A 17,992-nucleotide genomic window follows, 5' to 3' on the forward strand; every position below is an offset into this window, starting at 1 on the left:
CAGTCAGATCAGATATCTGCCCCTAGTCCTATGCTTGGGTCAGAGTTGGACTGGCATATGTGGTTCTCTTTCCCTTGCCCTTGGGTAGGAGTCATTTTAGAGTGGTGTTGGCCACTGTTAGGGCTGCTTGCACAATGTTACACTTGTGGTCCTGCTTTGGATGGACTCCTGCTGAGGGCTGGTCTGCAGGAGAACATGAGGATGGGGTGCATAGTGTTAGCAAGATTTGTGCCAGTCGGCCTGGGAGGAGTCCTGGATCTGCTTTGTGGAGTGCCTGTCAAGGTTAGATTGGAGGGGGCATGTTGCAGGAAAGCTTGGGCATGGGGCGCACTGTTAGCAAGCTAGGTAGAGAGTGTTTGGACTGGCTTCTGCAGGTGTCTGTGAATGATGGTGAAGGGAAACAGTGCCTGCCCACTCTTTGTTCCTGGAGAAGACTCCTAAAGATTCCTGCCCCTCCAGGACATGTTCTGAGATTAATAATTAAGTCTCCTTCCCATATTACCAGCGTTTTTCAAACTGTTGCTTTTATGTTGTATCTCAGTGGTGATGTTTTTTATACTGTTTCTTTAACGGCAGGGAATCCGTTTGCTTTGCCCTGCTGCTCTCCCAGAGCCAAGCCTGCTGATTTTTAAAGTTCCAGGTGGTAAGTTCTATTGATTATAAACTCTTAAAGTTATGCCTCTCTGGTTTTCAAAGCCAAATGTTATGGAGATTCATCTTCCCAGTGTGTTTCTCCCCTGCCTGAGATGCCTGGTGTGGGGTCTGCCTTTTCCTTTCTATAGGCTTGTATGTCTCTCCCTCTTGTAGGCAGTCTTGTAGTCAGTTTTATTCCTGACTGAGTGGCCACCCTTCCCTACCATCTTTGATGTGGCCTCCTCTCTACCATTAGTTGTGGAGGGTCTGTTCTGCCAGTCTTCAGGTCATTTTTTGGGTTATTTACACTGATGTGGCTATTATCTAAGAGTGTCCATGGGGTGAGGTGAGCTTAGGATTCTCTTACTCTGCCATCCTCCCTGGAAGTCTCTGAATTACATTTTAAGTGGTGTTTACTTCTTCCTTATTACTATATAGTAGATTATTAGCTTTTCTTTATTCAATTACATATTTTAAAAATCATACATTTTGCAAGATAGTCAATACAATGTGACATTTCAATAAGTAATTTAATTTTTACATAATAAATTCTTCATCAAATAATGATATTTTGATCTTGATTAATTCTACCCAATTATAAAATTATCAACCTCTATTTGTTTAGATTTTATTCCACTTTCTTGATCTAATCATTGAGTGTTTTAGATAAAATAAAATTTCTTAAGATGTTCCCTGATGTAATTTTGATGATTATGTGTGCAATCCTGAAAAGGCAGTGCCATATCCTATAGAAATTACAGACCTGGAATAACATGAAACAGGACTGAACCCTGGCTCCAACACTTATTAACGCTACCTAATAGACCCACATCTCAGTTTACCAATCTATGAAACAAAGATTAAAAACCAACTCCAGTGGTCTTTGGAAGAATATCCATTAAAAAAATATGCGTGTGCATATGTGTGTATTAAAGTAAATTCATAAAAAAATAAAGTAAATTCATATATAGATAATATTGTAGCTCATGTAAAGTTAGCCTAAATTGATCTCTCAGTAAATGACAACTTTTGTTAATTTTTTTCCATATCTTAAAATCGAAATCAAATGTAGCAGGGTAGTTAAATCTTGATTTAAAGTTCTTTAAAAATCTATAGCATATTTAACCCATTTGATTCTTTCATGAAATTTTTTGACAGAAATTATCATTTTTCTTTAATAAGTAACAATCTTTTTCAGTAATTGTGATGCTTTCTCATTCAGTATATTTGAAAATAATATATTCAATATCATTTATTTACTAGCTTTTATATATAGTAAAGTATGCATAAAAGTAGAGTTTGCCTTTCTAGAAGATTTTAGATACACAATATAAACAAAATTTTAGTGAATTAGTACTAAAGAAGAGAAAGTTTAGGTCAAAACAGCAGGTAGGATAAAGAGTTTCTCCAGATTTAGTATGTATGTTTGTGTGGTGGGAGAGGAAGAGATAGCCTATAAATAGATGACATTCATGTTGAGACCTAAGTGAAAAATAGAGGAAATGGAATGAAAAAAATGAGGAAGAGAGACTTTTTTTTCCTTTTCTTTTTAACAAAGGCAAATGCAAGTGCCATATTCTAGAGATACCAGTCCAAAAGGATGGTCATTAGACCTGGATGCCAGAAAGACAAGAGAAAACTTACCAATATGAAAATTTACATAGTAGCTTTATGAGCCTTAATTTAAAAATAGAAGAAATTTTAAGAAAAACTAATGTACATTTTGTTGTCTTCTAACCTATATGCCATTTACTTCATGAAAAAAATGTAACTAATATTTTAATTATAACTTTTCATTTGGAATTCCTTTTCAATTATCTTAGACTTCCATGTATATTGATAATTTGTTTTCTAGATTTCTTTTGAAATTCTTTTTTCATAATATAAAAAATTTATTGGTTAATTTAACTACATTTTGAATTTGAATATTTGTACTTTAAACAATTGAATATTTTTCATAATTTTAACAACTTCTTTAATTCCTCAATAGCAATTAACATTTTGACACTGAACTTACCATAACTTTTTAGAAAATAGCTTTTTCTCACATTTAAAACATTATGTATTTTGTATAGTCTGTGAATCTTTTACTTTTAAAATTTTAGCATTTTATATGAGTGTGTGTGTATTTACAAATACAGGATCCTAGATATCAAATTCTACTTCCATTTAAGACACATTTATTTGGAATGTATTTATTCTTATTTTCTTTACTTTTCAATTATATCATATTAGTTTTTGCCAGTAGTGCCTTTTTTTTTTCCTTTTTAAAGTTTTTATTTAAATTCCAGTTAGTTAACATACAGTGTGATATTAGTTTTAGGTGTAGAATTTAGTGATTCATCACTTACATATAACACCCAGTGCTTATCACAAATGTTCTCCTTAATACCCATCACGCATTTAACCCTTTCTCCCACCACTAACCCACCACTGCTGCTTTAAAAAAAGAAAAATACTGAGCTAAGTACAATCAGGGATATTACTAATTAAAAATTTCTACCTAGAGCAGTGGTTTGGTGGCTCAGTTGGTTAAGCCTCTGACTCTTGATCTCAGTTCAGATCTTGATCTCAAGGTCATGAGCTCAAACCCTGTGTTGGGCTCCATACTGTGCATATGACTACTTAATTTTTTTCTTTTTTTTTGGCTTAGAATTTGACCTGCCAACACTAGGTACTCAATAAGTTTTATTAGTCAATTAAAATTCAACAATACTTAGATTAGATGATTAGAAGAGCACTTTAAATCAATTATTTAAATATAAAATAAACGATTTATTTCATTGCTTGGTACTCATTTGTTTTATTTTTCTATATTGCAATTTTGTTTGTGAGATTAGAAGTAACATCAGGATTACAGTTAATAGAAAATTATTATCATGTCTTCTGATTGGGATTCTTGGGTTTGTTTGCAGGGTGGGGAGTTAAAGGAATGAACTCAGGTGGTGAAATATATTAATTCCTGAAGAAAAAAATGTTTGAGAAAGTTAACCTAAATAGAGATCATGTTAAAAAGAGACAAAGAGATTAAGAGTTTGATGGTTTATGCTTAGCTTGTTATTTTATTTATGAACTTGAGCATTTGTTTACTTTTTTGAGACTAATGCAAATTTTCTGAAGGACTCACTGAAGGCTAGTCTCACTTGTTTGTTTCTTAGAGTGTAAATGGATGGGTTCAACATGGGAGCTATGAATGACATTAGCACTGCGACGACCTTATGAATAGTCATCGATTCCTTTGCTGAAGGTTTGACATAGATGAAGATACAGCTTCCATAGGTGATGGAAACAATAATCATGTGAGAGGAACAAGTAGAAAAAGCTCTTTTTCTTTGTTGGGAAGAGGGGAATTGTAGAATGATCTTGATGATGTGAATGTAAGACAGAAGAACACACAGAAGGGTCAGAATGAAGGTCAGCACAGCACAGACGATAACCAACTGCCCTATGAGCCATGTGTCTTAGCATGAAATCTTCAAGACTGGAGATGCATCACAGAAAAAATAATCAATGACATTTTAATCACAGAATTTCAAATTTAGCAACAGAGTAAGTGGTGGGAATGTGATCAACAAGCCAGTCATCCAACAGCCAAGGACAAGTCTCTTGCGGACTCTCTTGTTCATGATGGTCACATAATGCAGGGGTTTGCAGATGGCTACATAGCAGTCATAGAACATTGTAGCCAAGAGAAAAAATTATATTACTCCAAAGATGTTGATGAAAAAACTTGAATAACACAAATATTATATGTAATTGACCTTGTCACCTGTTGCTATGTTGTACCAGTATCTAGGGATACATGCAGAGGTAAATGAAATTTATAATAAAGCAAAATTCTGTAGGAAAAAGTACATTGGTGTTTTAAGGTGAGAGTCAACTAAAGTGAGGGATATGATGGTCAGACTGCCAGTTGTACTCAACATATAAGTGAGAAGTAGAAATATAAAAATTGGAATCTGAAGTTGAGGGTCCTCTGTCAGTCCCAATAAGATGAAGGCTGTTACTGTGTGGTTTTTCATCACTGACTACTAAATTTTATTCAATTTTATGTAAAATTTAGAGATATTTTATTTGAATAGAGTGTGTCAAAGCTAGATGGCAATAAACAGTGACTACCAGAGACAGCATACAAAGGAACATGTGGTTTCTTCTATAAATTAGAAATTGATATTGCCAATACTCTAGCTACTTAATTGTTTATTTTATTTTATTCTTTTGGCAGTTTTGTGATAGATTTTTAAACATATTTAAAAAAAATTATTCTACCGTCTCATTTTCTTTTCCCTCACAGCTTTAATCTATACCCAAGAATGGATTTTCTCATGTGATTAGATTGTGATTCAACAAAATTATGATTTATTCTTATATCTAGCATTTATTCTTTATTTCAAAGATGAATATATCAATTTAGTTTGTTTTATGCCTTTTCTTAAAGATTTGGTCATATAAAATGTAAATGTATAACAGCTGATCTGGACTCCATCAGGGCTGCTGACCCATCTGTGACTTGTATTTTGCATCGTGGCACGATAATGAAGCATGTGCTTATGTCTTGTTTCCTGTTTCAACTTCTAAATTGTTGGATCACTCCTCTGACTCTCTTAAGTTTCTCTGGTGGTATGTAATTTACACTCAGTATCCACTGGATACATGATACAGAGAGTATTTTAATGCACAATTTATCTACTTCATATGAAGAAATGTTGGGACCAATGATACACAGCTGGAAAAAACCTCACCTATTTCAGTCAGTTTAAGTATGGAAAACATTGTAATACCTCATTATCACTAAGTTCAGAATCAAATTAAAAATACTGAATATACTCCCTACACACCTGTCTATACTCTCTTTCTCACTCTAAGCTGTAGTGGCAGCATCATGCTGATTAAGAGCACACCTGTTGTGAGACCTCCATCATGCAATACCTGGCTTTCCTGCCCACATCTCTAATGACTTCAGGCAAGTTTCCCAACCTCTCAGGCCTTTAGGGTGTTTTAATCACTAAAATGGAGATAATAAGAGTATCTACCATATACAGTTAAAATGATTAGATGAGGTAATGTATTTATGATAAAATCTGATGCATAGTATATGCTTCATATATGTCAGCTACTATTATCTCTGTCCTACAGATAATTCATGTGACATGACCTCAAAACCACAAAATCCTAAGTGGGATTTATGGTCTGTGTAAGTGATACCTTCTTTCTACTCCACATTTCTTATAGTAAGAGGAATAGATTATATTTACTGAGAATTTATCATGTCGTAGGCCTTGTGTTAAGTGGTTTACACTGATTATCTGGGGAAAAAAAACAAAAAACAAAAAAACTCTTCTTCCACATCTCTCTCTGTCCTTCCACATTCCATCTTTACTTCCTAGTCTCCAAAACTACCCAGGTACAACTCCTTGTTTGTGATTTTCACTTTGAGCATCATTTCTACTGAGAAGTCTTCTCAACTTCAGGTCTGTATTGACTGGTCCTTATTTGTGCTCTCATAACACATAATTGTTACTTCAGTGAGAAGGTAAGTTTGTTGACATCAGGAACTGCTATCTTTTTTACTGGGATAGCTCTAAAACTAGCAATCCTAGACTTACAGTTAATGGTAAGACATATTGTTCTATAGATACATATATATCTTATTCATTTGCCTACATATTCAAAGCTATCTTCTGTCCTATTTGGGTTTCCTCTTGAAATTTCTTTCTGGGGCACCTGGGTGGTACTGTCATTTAAGTGTCTGACTCTTGCTTCTGGCTCAGGTCTGATCTTGGGGCTGTGGGATCAAGCCCCAGGTCAAACTCTGCACTCAATGGGAAGTCAGCTTGAGATTCTCTCTCTCCCTCTCTGCCCCTAGCCCTCATTTTCTCTCTCTCTCAAATAAATAAATAAATAAATAAATAAATAAATAAATCTTAAAAAAAGAAACTGCTTTGTCACTAATTTTAATTATTAAACTTTTATATGTGCCAGTATCTAACATTAATAGTTCAGGCAGCATGAAAGGTAATAAAGCAAAGAGGGTGGTGGTTTCATGATATGCATGATTATTATTACCTTTTATGTAGGCTGAACTATTAAATAGCATCTGTGACTTGCTTTAGCTTTCAAACAGGTAAATAGTTGTATTTTTCTTGGTAGTTGTTTGGCTTTCTTGAGGACTCCGTCAGTAAGATATTCAAACTGGAGGTAAAAAATTTACATATTTAAATAATTTTTCACATGTTATTTTTCTTAAAATATAAATATTTTGACATTTCTATTCTAAAATATACTTCATTTAATTCTATTTAATTTCAGTCCACTGTATTTATGTAATTCAATGTAATTTAATATATATATATATATATATTTTGGTGTTCCAAAATTCATTGTTTATGCACCTCACCCAGTGCTCCATGCAATATGTGCCCTCCTTAGTACCCACCACCAGGCTCACCCAACCCTTACTCCCCTCCCCTCCAAAACCCTCAGTTTGTTTCTCAGAGGCCATAATCTCTCATCATTTGTCTCTCCCTCCAGTTTCCCCCAACTCACTTATCCTCTCTATCTCCCAATGTCCTCCGTGTTATTCTTTATGCTCCACAAATAAGTGAAACCATATGATAATTGACTCTCTCTGCTTGACTTATTTCACTCAGCATAATCTCCTCCAGTCCCATCCATGTTGATACAAATTTGGGTATTCACCGTTTCTAATGCTCTTTATTTTGGTAAATTCTTATTATTTAAAAACTTCGTATGAAAATAGCTAAAGTTTTGAATCAATTTCCAACAACCTTTTATGAACCTTTGTTTTCTACAAAGGATGAAATGTCTCCAAAAAACAGGTTTTTATGAAAATTATTGCATGATTTTGTAATAATTCCTGGAAATGAAATTTCAAGGAAAAAGATACTCACTTAGAAATTTTGTATACATTTACAAAGGTATCATCTACAAACTTCATTCCTATCATGGTTTCCCTCAACTCACTATGCCACTTTAATTGTATCTGTGCTAAAATTACTGTAATGTACTGTGTCTTTTTTCAAGATTATTGACACATATTTTATAAAGGCCATTGGGTGTTAATTCACACAACTTACACCACAAAATAGTCAACTATTCAGTTTACATTTAAAACTTTCATTCTTGTCTTCCGCAGAGAAAGATTTTTTCCCTCTTAAATTTCCATTTATGTCTCTTTAATGCATATTTTGAAACTGAGGTTGAAGAACTTGCTAATTTGTCATTTCCTGACTTGTTTATTTTAGCCATTCTGACTGGTGTGAGGTGATATCTCATTGTGGTTTTGCTGGCGAGGATGCGGAGAAAGGGGAACCCTCCTACACTGTTAGTGGGAATGCAAGCTGGTGCAGCCACTCTGGAAAACAGCATGGAGGTTCCTCAAAATGTTGAAAATAGAACTGCCCTATGACCCAGCAATTGCACTATTGGGTATTTACCCTAAAGATACAAACGTAGTGATCCAAAGGGGCACATGCACCCGAATGTTTATAGCAGCAATGTCCACAATAGCCAAACTATGGAAAGAACCTGGATGTCCATCAACAGATGAATGGATCAAGAAGATGTGGTATATATACACAATGGAATACTATGCAGCCATCAAAAGAAATGAAATCTTGCCATTTGTGACAACATGGATGGAACTAGAGCGTTTCATGCTTAGCGAAATAAGTCAAGCAGAGAAAGACAACTATCATATGATCTCCCTGATATGAGGAAGTGGTGATGCAACATGGGGGCTTAAGTGGGTACGAGAAGAATCAATGAAACAAGATGGGATTGGGAGGGAGACAAACCATAAGTGACTCTTAATCTCACAAAACAAACTGAGGGTTGCTGGGGGGAGGGGGTTTGGGAGAAGGGGGTGGGATTATGGACATTGGGGAGGGTATGTGCTTTGGTGAGTGCTGTGAAGTGTGTAAACCTGGTGATTCACAGACCTGGGGATAAAAATATATATTTATAAAAAATAAAAAATTAATAAAAAAAAAAGAATGCGCTAATTTTTGCATTGGCTCAATAGTTGTTCTATAGTTTTTCATTAGCTATCACACTTAGTGTTACTAACATCCTTAAAAACTTTTGGTTTTGAGTATCTCTTATATAAATGGATAGAAGACAATATGCTTTTCGATTTCCTGGCAAAAATCAGTTAGCTTGTGCTGTAACTGGCTCTCATTTGTCCTGTAAAATACTCACTTTCTCCAAAGATGAGGCAGGATCATCTCTTACTGTATGCCCAGTTACTACAACTAAAACCCAAGGTTTACTGTTATCTTCACTGGACTCCAGTGACAATGATTTTTTGAAGAACTTTGATATTCCAAGGAACTAAAGGGGAACACCATAATAACTACAATAGATAATTTTAATGAAGTGGAAAGATACTCTCAAGCCTGCTTAACTTTCTCAATCTGTTATTCCTCACTACAGTGGCTCCTGGAGCTTTACATGGTACCAAGCTCTTTCCTGTACCCTCTAGGTGGTAACCCTTGTTCCAAAATGTTTTTCATTTATTCCATTCATTAATGCTGTCTTTAAGAGACATGGTTTAAGGGGTGCCTGGGTGGCTCAGTGGGTTAAAAGCCTCTGCTTTCAGCTCAGGTCATGATCTCAGGGTCCTGGGATTGAGCCCCGCTTGGGCTCCCTGCTCAGTGGGGAACCTGCTTCCTCCTCTCTCTCTGCCTGTCTCTGCCTACTTGTGATTTCTGTTTGTCAAATAAATAAATAAAATCTTAAAAAAAAAAAGAGAGACAAGGTTTAAGAAAATAGTTTTCATCTTCAAAAATATAAAATAAATAATATAAAAGATAATATAAAAATAAAATTAAAAAATAATATAAAAATAAAAATATAAAAGAAATAGTTTTCATCTATTATATTTTAGGGGCATATGGGTGGCTCAGTGGGTTAAGCCTCTGCCTTTGGCTCAGGTCATGATCTTGGGATCCTGGGATCGAGTCCCTCATTGGACTATCTGCTCAGCAGAGAGCCTGCTTTCCCCTCTCTCTCTGTCTGCCTCTCTGCCTACTTGTAATCTCTTTCTTTGTCAAATAAATAAATAAAATCTTTTAAAAAATAAAAGAGTTTTATATTTTAAAAAAGATCTAGGATAACAAACTTTGTCAATATTATTTAAGTTGTTGTATCAGTGATTTTAATGTAATATACATTTTCTCTTTAAAGAGAAAATGAGAGTGTGGCAGAGATAACTTTTCACCACACATAACTCTACATTATCTTTATGTAAACTATAAAAAGCAGCATCAAAAATACATCTCAGAAAGATCTGTGTCTTTATATAATAAATATTTTTTACATCTGATTTTGGTAAATCATTTTACATTTGCTTTTCAGAGAAAAATTAACATGTAAATTTACCAAAGATGGAAAAAGATGAAAGTACAGATAAAAAGTAAAATGAAGTGTCCCCTATAATTACCCTTCTAAGGGTTAATTTTGCCTTCAGTTAATTATTTAACAATGAGCCCTAAAAGTTCATTTGATGAAGAGGATCTATTAGAAAAGGTTTGTGTGGGATTTACTAGGTTCTCAGTTTATGAATCTACGTACCCTGACTGATGCTCTGGGAGAACCTAGAACTCCTTGTATTTTTAATCTTCAACACATTGAGATTTTCAGACCAAGAATTTCGGTCCTCTTTGTGCCTAGGAAGTATTTTCTAGCTCTCTCTTGTTTGAACATAAAATGTAGTTAAAACATTTCCCCCTCTTGTTTTGAAGTCGCTATTATGACTTCTCTGGAAAGGATAAGAGACTTTTACACTATCAAGATTTATATTTGATTTATTTTTCTAAATTTCAAACTAAATAATAAAAAACTAAGTCCTTGGTGACCCAGTTTCAAACATCATTAATTAGCTTTTGTAATGAATCTGGGCAAAAATCCTAAAAGATAAGATGCCCCAGTGGGGGCAGTGTCCTTAGAGACACAAAGATAAGCAATAGCAACAGACACAGGTCAAGAGTAAAAAACCAGACGGTCAAGAAGTAGTCTGCATTTTCTGCCTTTCTTCCCTAAAATATATGGAAGGTGAAAGATCATAACTATATTCCAGTAATTATTTTTTCTCAATCATTAAAAAAGATAAAATAGGAAAACATTAGAAAACTCAAAGCAACTAATTCTTTTTAATATTTTAAGGAAACAAATGAACATACATGAATATTTAAAAAAATAAAAAGACATTTTTCATCTTCCCCTTTCAGCACTTCCTAAGTTGGGTATATAGAGAGTCATATATAGTTTTTTAAAATTCATGTAAAGATGTGTTTTCTTTCCATAATAAACTTAATTATTTATTAAGTTTAATTAATTAAGTTTCATTAAACTTAATTATCATATATAGTTATCACATCAAGCTACTTACTATATTTACACAATAAACAGGTTTGGGCATTCACTACTGCTTTTCATTTTCATATTATTTCCTTGGATTAATCCTGTGCACTTAGGAAAAAAACTATAGTTTATGCTCTAGTAATTTCTTGAGATCTGGGTTGTAATGGTAACTTTTCTTTCATCTTACAATAATATGTAACATATCAAAATGTGTGCAGTATAATTGTGTAGAGGGAAATTTTTATTTAAATATAAAATTTAGACAATTTAATATATTGAAAAACCAGTGACCTAAACATTCACTTTAAGAGACTATAAGAAGAACAAGCTAAAATAAAATAGATAGAAGGAAGAATAATAAAAGTAAAAATCAGTTCTATAGATAATAAATATAAAAATATAAATGCAATTAAAAATATTTTTTTAAGAAAGTTAAACTTGTAGGTATAGTCAAGAAGAAGCAAAAGAATAAAAATGGGAAATTACCCAAATGAAAAACAAGAATATCAATACAGATGAAACAAATATTAAAAGAATAATAAAGTATGTCATAAAGAACATTAAGCCAATAAAACAGCTTACCTAAAATAGCATATTAATTTATGTTAAAAACACAACTAAAAGAATTAGAAAGAAAAAGAAAATATAAAGATATGTCAATGTAAGTCAAAATCATTGAATCCATAATTAATAATCTCACAAAGAAAATTCGGGGCCAAATGGCTTCACTAGTAAATTATTCAAAATATTTAAGGAAAAATTATACTAATTTTATATAAACCAATCCAGAGAAGAGTAAAAGGAAAAATAATTCTCAACTTGGTTATGGGGGCAGAATAACTTTCATGCCAAAACTGGAAACAATTTTGCAAGAAGTTAAATTACAGGTTGATTTTAGTTATAATAATGATAAAAGTCCTTAAATATGAATTATCAAGTTAAACAGAGTGTTATAAAATGATATTTATTAAGTTTAATTAACTTTAACCATAAAGTAAGATTTATTACAGAAATTCTAGGTTGGTTTAACCTTTGAAAATCCAACACAATCCACCATGTTAGTAGAATGGAGGAAAAAATATGATAATCTCAGTAATGTAGAAAAATGTGTTTTATAAACTATAATTACCACTCATTATTAAACATTCCCAGCAAAGTAGGATTAGAGACAAAGTTTGTTAGTCTGATAACGGGAATCTAGAAAACATGTTATTAATTTTTTTAGTGATATGTAATTGACATACAACATATTATTATTTTTCTGGTGTAAATTACAGTGATTCAATATTTTTATATATAAAAAATGATCCTCATGATAAGTTTAGCTATCATCAGGTACTTTACAAAATTATTACACTATTTTTGGCTATACTGCCTGTGTTGTACATCTCTATGATTCATTTTATCACTGGAAATTTGTACCTCTTAATAAAATATATAATTATATGTATTATATAAATAACCTGTAATTTTATGTAACCATAAAAAAGAATGAAATCCTGCCATTTGTGACAACATGAATAAACCTGGAGGATATTACACTATATGTAATAAGAGAAGGAAAAATACCATATGATTTCACTGATATGTGGAATCTAGAAAACAAATGAACAAAAAAACAAAACAGGCATTCCTGGGTGGCACAGTCAGTTGAATGACTCTTGGATTTGGCTCAGGTCATGATTGCAGAATTGTGAGATAAGCCCCACATTGTGCTCTGTGCTCAGCACAAAGTCTACTTGAGACTCTCTTTCTCTCTCTTTCTGCCCCTGCCCCAAGTCCTCTCTCTCTAAAGTAAATTAAAAAGTCTTAAAAAAATAATACAAACAGACTCATAGATAGAAGACTCATAGATAGAAGAAGTTTCCAGAGGAGCTAGGGGTTGGGTGGCAGGTGAAAGAGGTGAAGGAAATTAAGTTATATAAATATAGTAACATGTATATATAATATATATTATAAATAATCTATCATTTTATACATTATATATATATCCTACCTTCTTTATCCATTCATCTATCAGTGAACACATAAGTTGCTTCTGTATCTTGGCTATTGTAAATAATGCCACAGTGAACATAGGGGTGCAGTAACATGTCTCTTCAAATTGGTGTTTTTATTTTCTTCAGATAAATACTCAGACGTGGAATTGTTCAATCATTTGGTATTTCTATTTTTAACTTTTTGAGGAACCTGCATTCTATTTCTAATGTGGATGGACCAATTTACATTTCCATCAACAGGGAACAAGTTCCCTTTTCTCTATAACCTCACAAATATTTGTTACTTTTTGTCTTTTTGATGATAGCAATTTGACTGGTATGAGGTAGTATATCATTGTGATTTGGTTTGCATTTCCCCGATGATCAGTGAAGTTGAACATGTGCCTGTACATCTGTACATCTTTGGGAAAATGTCCATTCAGGTTCTCTGTCCATTTTCTGACTGGATTGTGTATTTTTTTTATATTAAGTTGTGTAACTTTTTTACAGATTTTGGATATCAACTCTTATCAGATGTATGATTTGTAAGCATCTTCTCTTATTCAGTAGTTTGCCTTTTTGCTTTGTTGATGTTTACTTCCCTGTGCTGAAGCTTTTCAGTTTGATGTAATCCCATTTGTTATTTTAACTTTTGTTGCCCTTGACTGAGGACACTGGCTCCCCTCCCTAAAATTGCTGAGACCAATGTCAGAGAGCTTATTGCCTTTGTTTTCTTCTAGGAATTTTATGATTTTAGGTCTTACACATTTGAGTCTTAAACCCATTTTACATTTATTTTTGTATATGGTTTAAGACAGTGGTCCAATTTTTTTTTTTTGCACATAGCTGTCCAGTTTTTCCAACACCATTAATGAAGAAATTTCTTTTCCCCATAATATATTCTTGCCTCCTTAGTCATAGGTTGATTAACCATTTGTTTGGGTTTCTTTCTGGGCTTTCTATCGTATTCCATTGATCTTTTTACCTGTTTTCATTCCAGTGCCACCTTCCTATTTTGATAACTATAACTTTGTAATATAATTTGAAATCAAGGCATATGATACCTATAGGTTTTTGTTTGTTTGTTTGGTTGTTTTTTTTGGGGGGGTTAAATTGCTTTAGTTGTTTCGGGGCTTTTATGGTTCCATACAAATTTTAGGATTCTTTTTTTTTTTTTTTAATTTTTTAAAACTTCTTTTCAGTATACCAGAATTCATTGTTTATGCACCACACCCAGTGCTCCATGTGATACGTGCCCTCCATAATACCCACCACCAGACTCACCCAACTTCCCACCCCCGCCCCTTCAAACCCTCAGATTGTTCTCAGTTCTTTGCTATAGTCCTGTGAAAAATGTCATTGGTATTTTAATGGGGATTGCATTGAATCTATTTGGGTAGTATGGACATTTTAACAATATCATTTTTTTCAAATCCATGAGCATCAAATATCTTTCCATTTATTTGTATCTTCAATTTATCTCATCAGTGTTTTATAATTTTCAGAGTACAGACTTTCACCTTCTTGGTTAAATTTATTCCTAAGTATTTTATTCTGAATGCTGAAATCTTTTCTGTTTAGTTGAGGAATATAAAAGGATCTCCACCTCCACCATTTCTATTTATCATTTTACTGGGGGGACTTAGAGCAATAAAGAAAAAAAATATAGTAGCCTGTCATTATTTGCATATTATTTGATTGTGTGTTGACATATTTAAAATACACCACATGTAAATCACTAGAATTAATCATTAAATTTAAGAATTAGTAATTACTAAATTTGGGAAGATTACTAGATAAAAGCCAATATTAAAAAACAACAGTACCTCTAAAACTAGCAACAAACAATTATAAAATAAAAATTAGAAAAGTCCATGTAAAATAGCAACATATTATCAAAGGCTTAGGAATGAATCTATCAAATACCAGTAATATGTCTATCAATATTGTACAAGGCCTCTATACAGTTAAAATGAAAATATTTTTAAAAGTTATTAAAGACACAAATGAGACTCTTTTAGTGGATTAGAGTTCTTAATGTTATAATGACATTAATTTCCCCCAAATTGGCTAGTTGGTTCAATGTGATCTTAAAATCACTGAAGATAATTTTTTACTTGTAGAAATTGCCAAGGTTTTTAAAGTTTTATGAAAAACAAAGGACTGGTAAGAACAAAGTAAACTTGAGGAAGGAGAAGACAGTTATTTGGATTACACTACTCGATATGAAAACTTATAAAGCTACTATAAATAGAATAGTATAGTATTGGTTCAGAGATAAGCATATCAATGGAATTAAATGATGAAACCTCAAAAATATTCACTCACATATCAACTGATGATGACAAAATTGCCACTGAATTCAAGGAGAAAAGGGAATCTTTTCAAGAAATAATTCTGTTATTTTGATATTCACATGGAAATATAGACCATCATTCCCTATCTCAAACCATAGAAAAAGTCAATTTCACATAAGCCATTAACCTTAGTTTGTAAGAACTGTGAGTGAAACTTATAAAATAGAACATAGTTATGTACCTTCATGATGTTTAGTTAACAAAGATTTCTGAAACAGCAAAACCCCAAAACAAAACAAAAATACAAAGAACCCTCTATCAACAACAGAAATGAAAGGATGGATTGGACTTCATTAAAGTTAAGATATTTTGTTTCACGAATTTAATATAAACAAAATGATCAGGCAAGACATGGATAAGAGATAACTTCAGCATTTGCCACTGACAAAGGACTGACATATAGAAAATTAATAAAACTCCTAAAATAAATTCAGACAAAGGACAAATTATTTGAATAAGCATTTCACAAAATAGGATGTCTGATATCTGAAAAGCATATAACAGGGTATCGAACATTATATGGCTAAATTTAATAGGTCTGACAAAGTTTCACGTTGGCAAGAATATGAAGCAATTATAGTCCATATATATTGCTGATAGGAAGATAAATCAGTACACTATTTTTGAGTGTTGTTTGACAATGTCAACTAAGCTAAACATAGGGCTAACAGATAGCCTATCAATCCACTTTTAGTTCTATATTCTACAGATATGAGTGTTTATGTCTGCCAAAAAAAGGTGTACAAGAATGTCCTTTGACCTTTAATATAAGAGTCACATATAGGAAACAACCTAAATATTTATTAATAGAAGATGGCTAAATTAATTGTGCTATATTTCTATAATTTACCAGAACTTATAAACTGCTAACACAACCTGGACCACTCTACAGACACAATGTCAAAAAAATGAAACTAGACCCCACAGAGTACGTTCTGTGTATTCCTATTAATTTGATGGTAGTGATTATACAAAACTGAGCTTTGGCATTGTAAGTCAGCAGAGCAGATGCATTTGGGAGGATATCGACATTGAGTAGTAACAAAAAGATGTCTGGGGTGCTGAAAATGTGCTGTATCTGGATATGTGTGATGGTTACATGAGTATCAGTGCTTAAGAAAACTCATCAAGCTGTACACAGTCAATTATGTGCTATATTACATATTATCATCAATGTTTAAAAATTTATATTTTTAGTGAGTCATACTGAAATGTATATGAAATAATGTATGTATATGTTTCAAATAATCAAGTAGGGGATGGAAGGAATAGACCTGTTTATAGATGAAATAAGTTGGCTATGAATTGATACTTCTTGATGTGATTGAGACAGTACTGTGCATTATGAAATGTTCTCTATGTAAGTTGAAGAGAAATGAAGTGTTTAACATACAGCTTGGGGTAGAAAAAGCACTCAAAAATATTTGTTGTTGATATTAAGATTTTTTTTAAAGATATTTTTAACATTTTGGATATTTTAAGAAATTTAGGAGACTAGTTGTAATTACCCTTGGGCTGAAAAAGCCTTAGAACAAGACCTGGTGTCTTAGAACAAGACCTGGAGGACTATAACTTCTCAGTCTGGGCCCTCAGGTAAGCTACTATTAATGGGCTACTATTAATGAGCAGTAAGGGACTTTTATTCCTATAATGCAGGCCTCCTCTAGCAACTTGTCTCAAGACAGGTGTTATTATCACAATCTAAATTCCCAGAAACTAACAATTTCTAATAACTTAGTCATTAAGCCCACTCGTCTCTGGAAACACCCAGTTTGTCAGATCAGGGGCTCTGGACGAGGAGAATATAATTCTTAGTATTGTCTCCTTGCGAGTGAGGGCATCTACTAGACCAGTGAAGGAAATCAGAGAAGGTTGGGCAAAGGTGAAAAAATTATGTGGAAAAAAATGATTCCACCAGAGTCAGATCTTTTGTATGAACTGGAGTCAATGCTATAGAATAATTGATACAGTGAGTTGCCAAAAAGCTCTGCCTGCATTAGAAAGAGCTTCCCAGGGTTCCTGAACTCATTGCACTCAGCCGTCCTTCCTACCTACTCAATGCCAAGGAGTATTGCTCTAAAAAACCACATTGCTTACATATTCAGATTTCCATTTTTTAATCTTGATTTATATATATATTTAAAAGTTCAACACTTTTTAAAGGAAAGCAGAGTTATGTTATGTTAGTGGTCACTACATTTATATTTTCTTTCAAAAGTTCTTTTCATTCTTAACCCACAGATTAATTTCATTTGTACATTATTAATCTTAAATTTAAAAATGTACTGCATTTTTTTAAAGATTTTATTTATTTGACAGAGAGAGTGAGAGACACAAGCAGGCAGAGCAGCAGAGGGAAAGGGAGAAGCAGGCTCCCCACTAAGCAGAGAGCCCGACACAGGGCTTGATCCCAGGACTCTGGGATCATGACCAGAGCCGAAGGCCGTCAGTTAACCGACTGAACCACCCAGGCGCCCCAAGATGTACTGAATTTTATAGATTAAGCTTATGTGAGTGTTTTTTAATATTAGAGTTAATAATTTTAAATGTTACTTATATTGATTTCATTCCATGTAGGTTTGGCTTGAGAAGTCTCTTGAAAATATCTTTTTTGCTGAAAGTGTTTCTTTGGTGAGGTTT

The 17,992-nt window shown here is 33.1% G+C and overlaps 1 pseudogene; it reads right to left on the reverse strand.

Annotated features, from left to right (window-relative positions):
* Positions 1-3,719: 3,719 nt before the first annotated feature.
* LOC132020744 (olfactory receptor 6C2-like) lies at positions 3,720-4,655 on the reverse strand (annotated as a pseudogene).
* Between the last annotated feature and the right edge of the window lie 13,337 nt (positions 4,656-17,992).

This window comes from Mustela nigripes, chromosome 6 (assembly GCF_022355385.1).
Source record: "Mustela nigripes isolate SB6536 chromosome 6, MUSNIG.SB6536, whole genome shotgun sequence".
NCBI classification, from domain to species: domain Eukaryota; kingdom Metazoa; phylum Chordata; class Mammalia; order Carnivora; family Mustelidae; genus Mustela; species Mustela nigripes.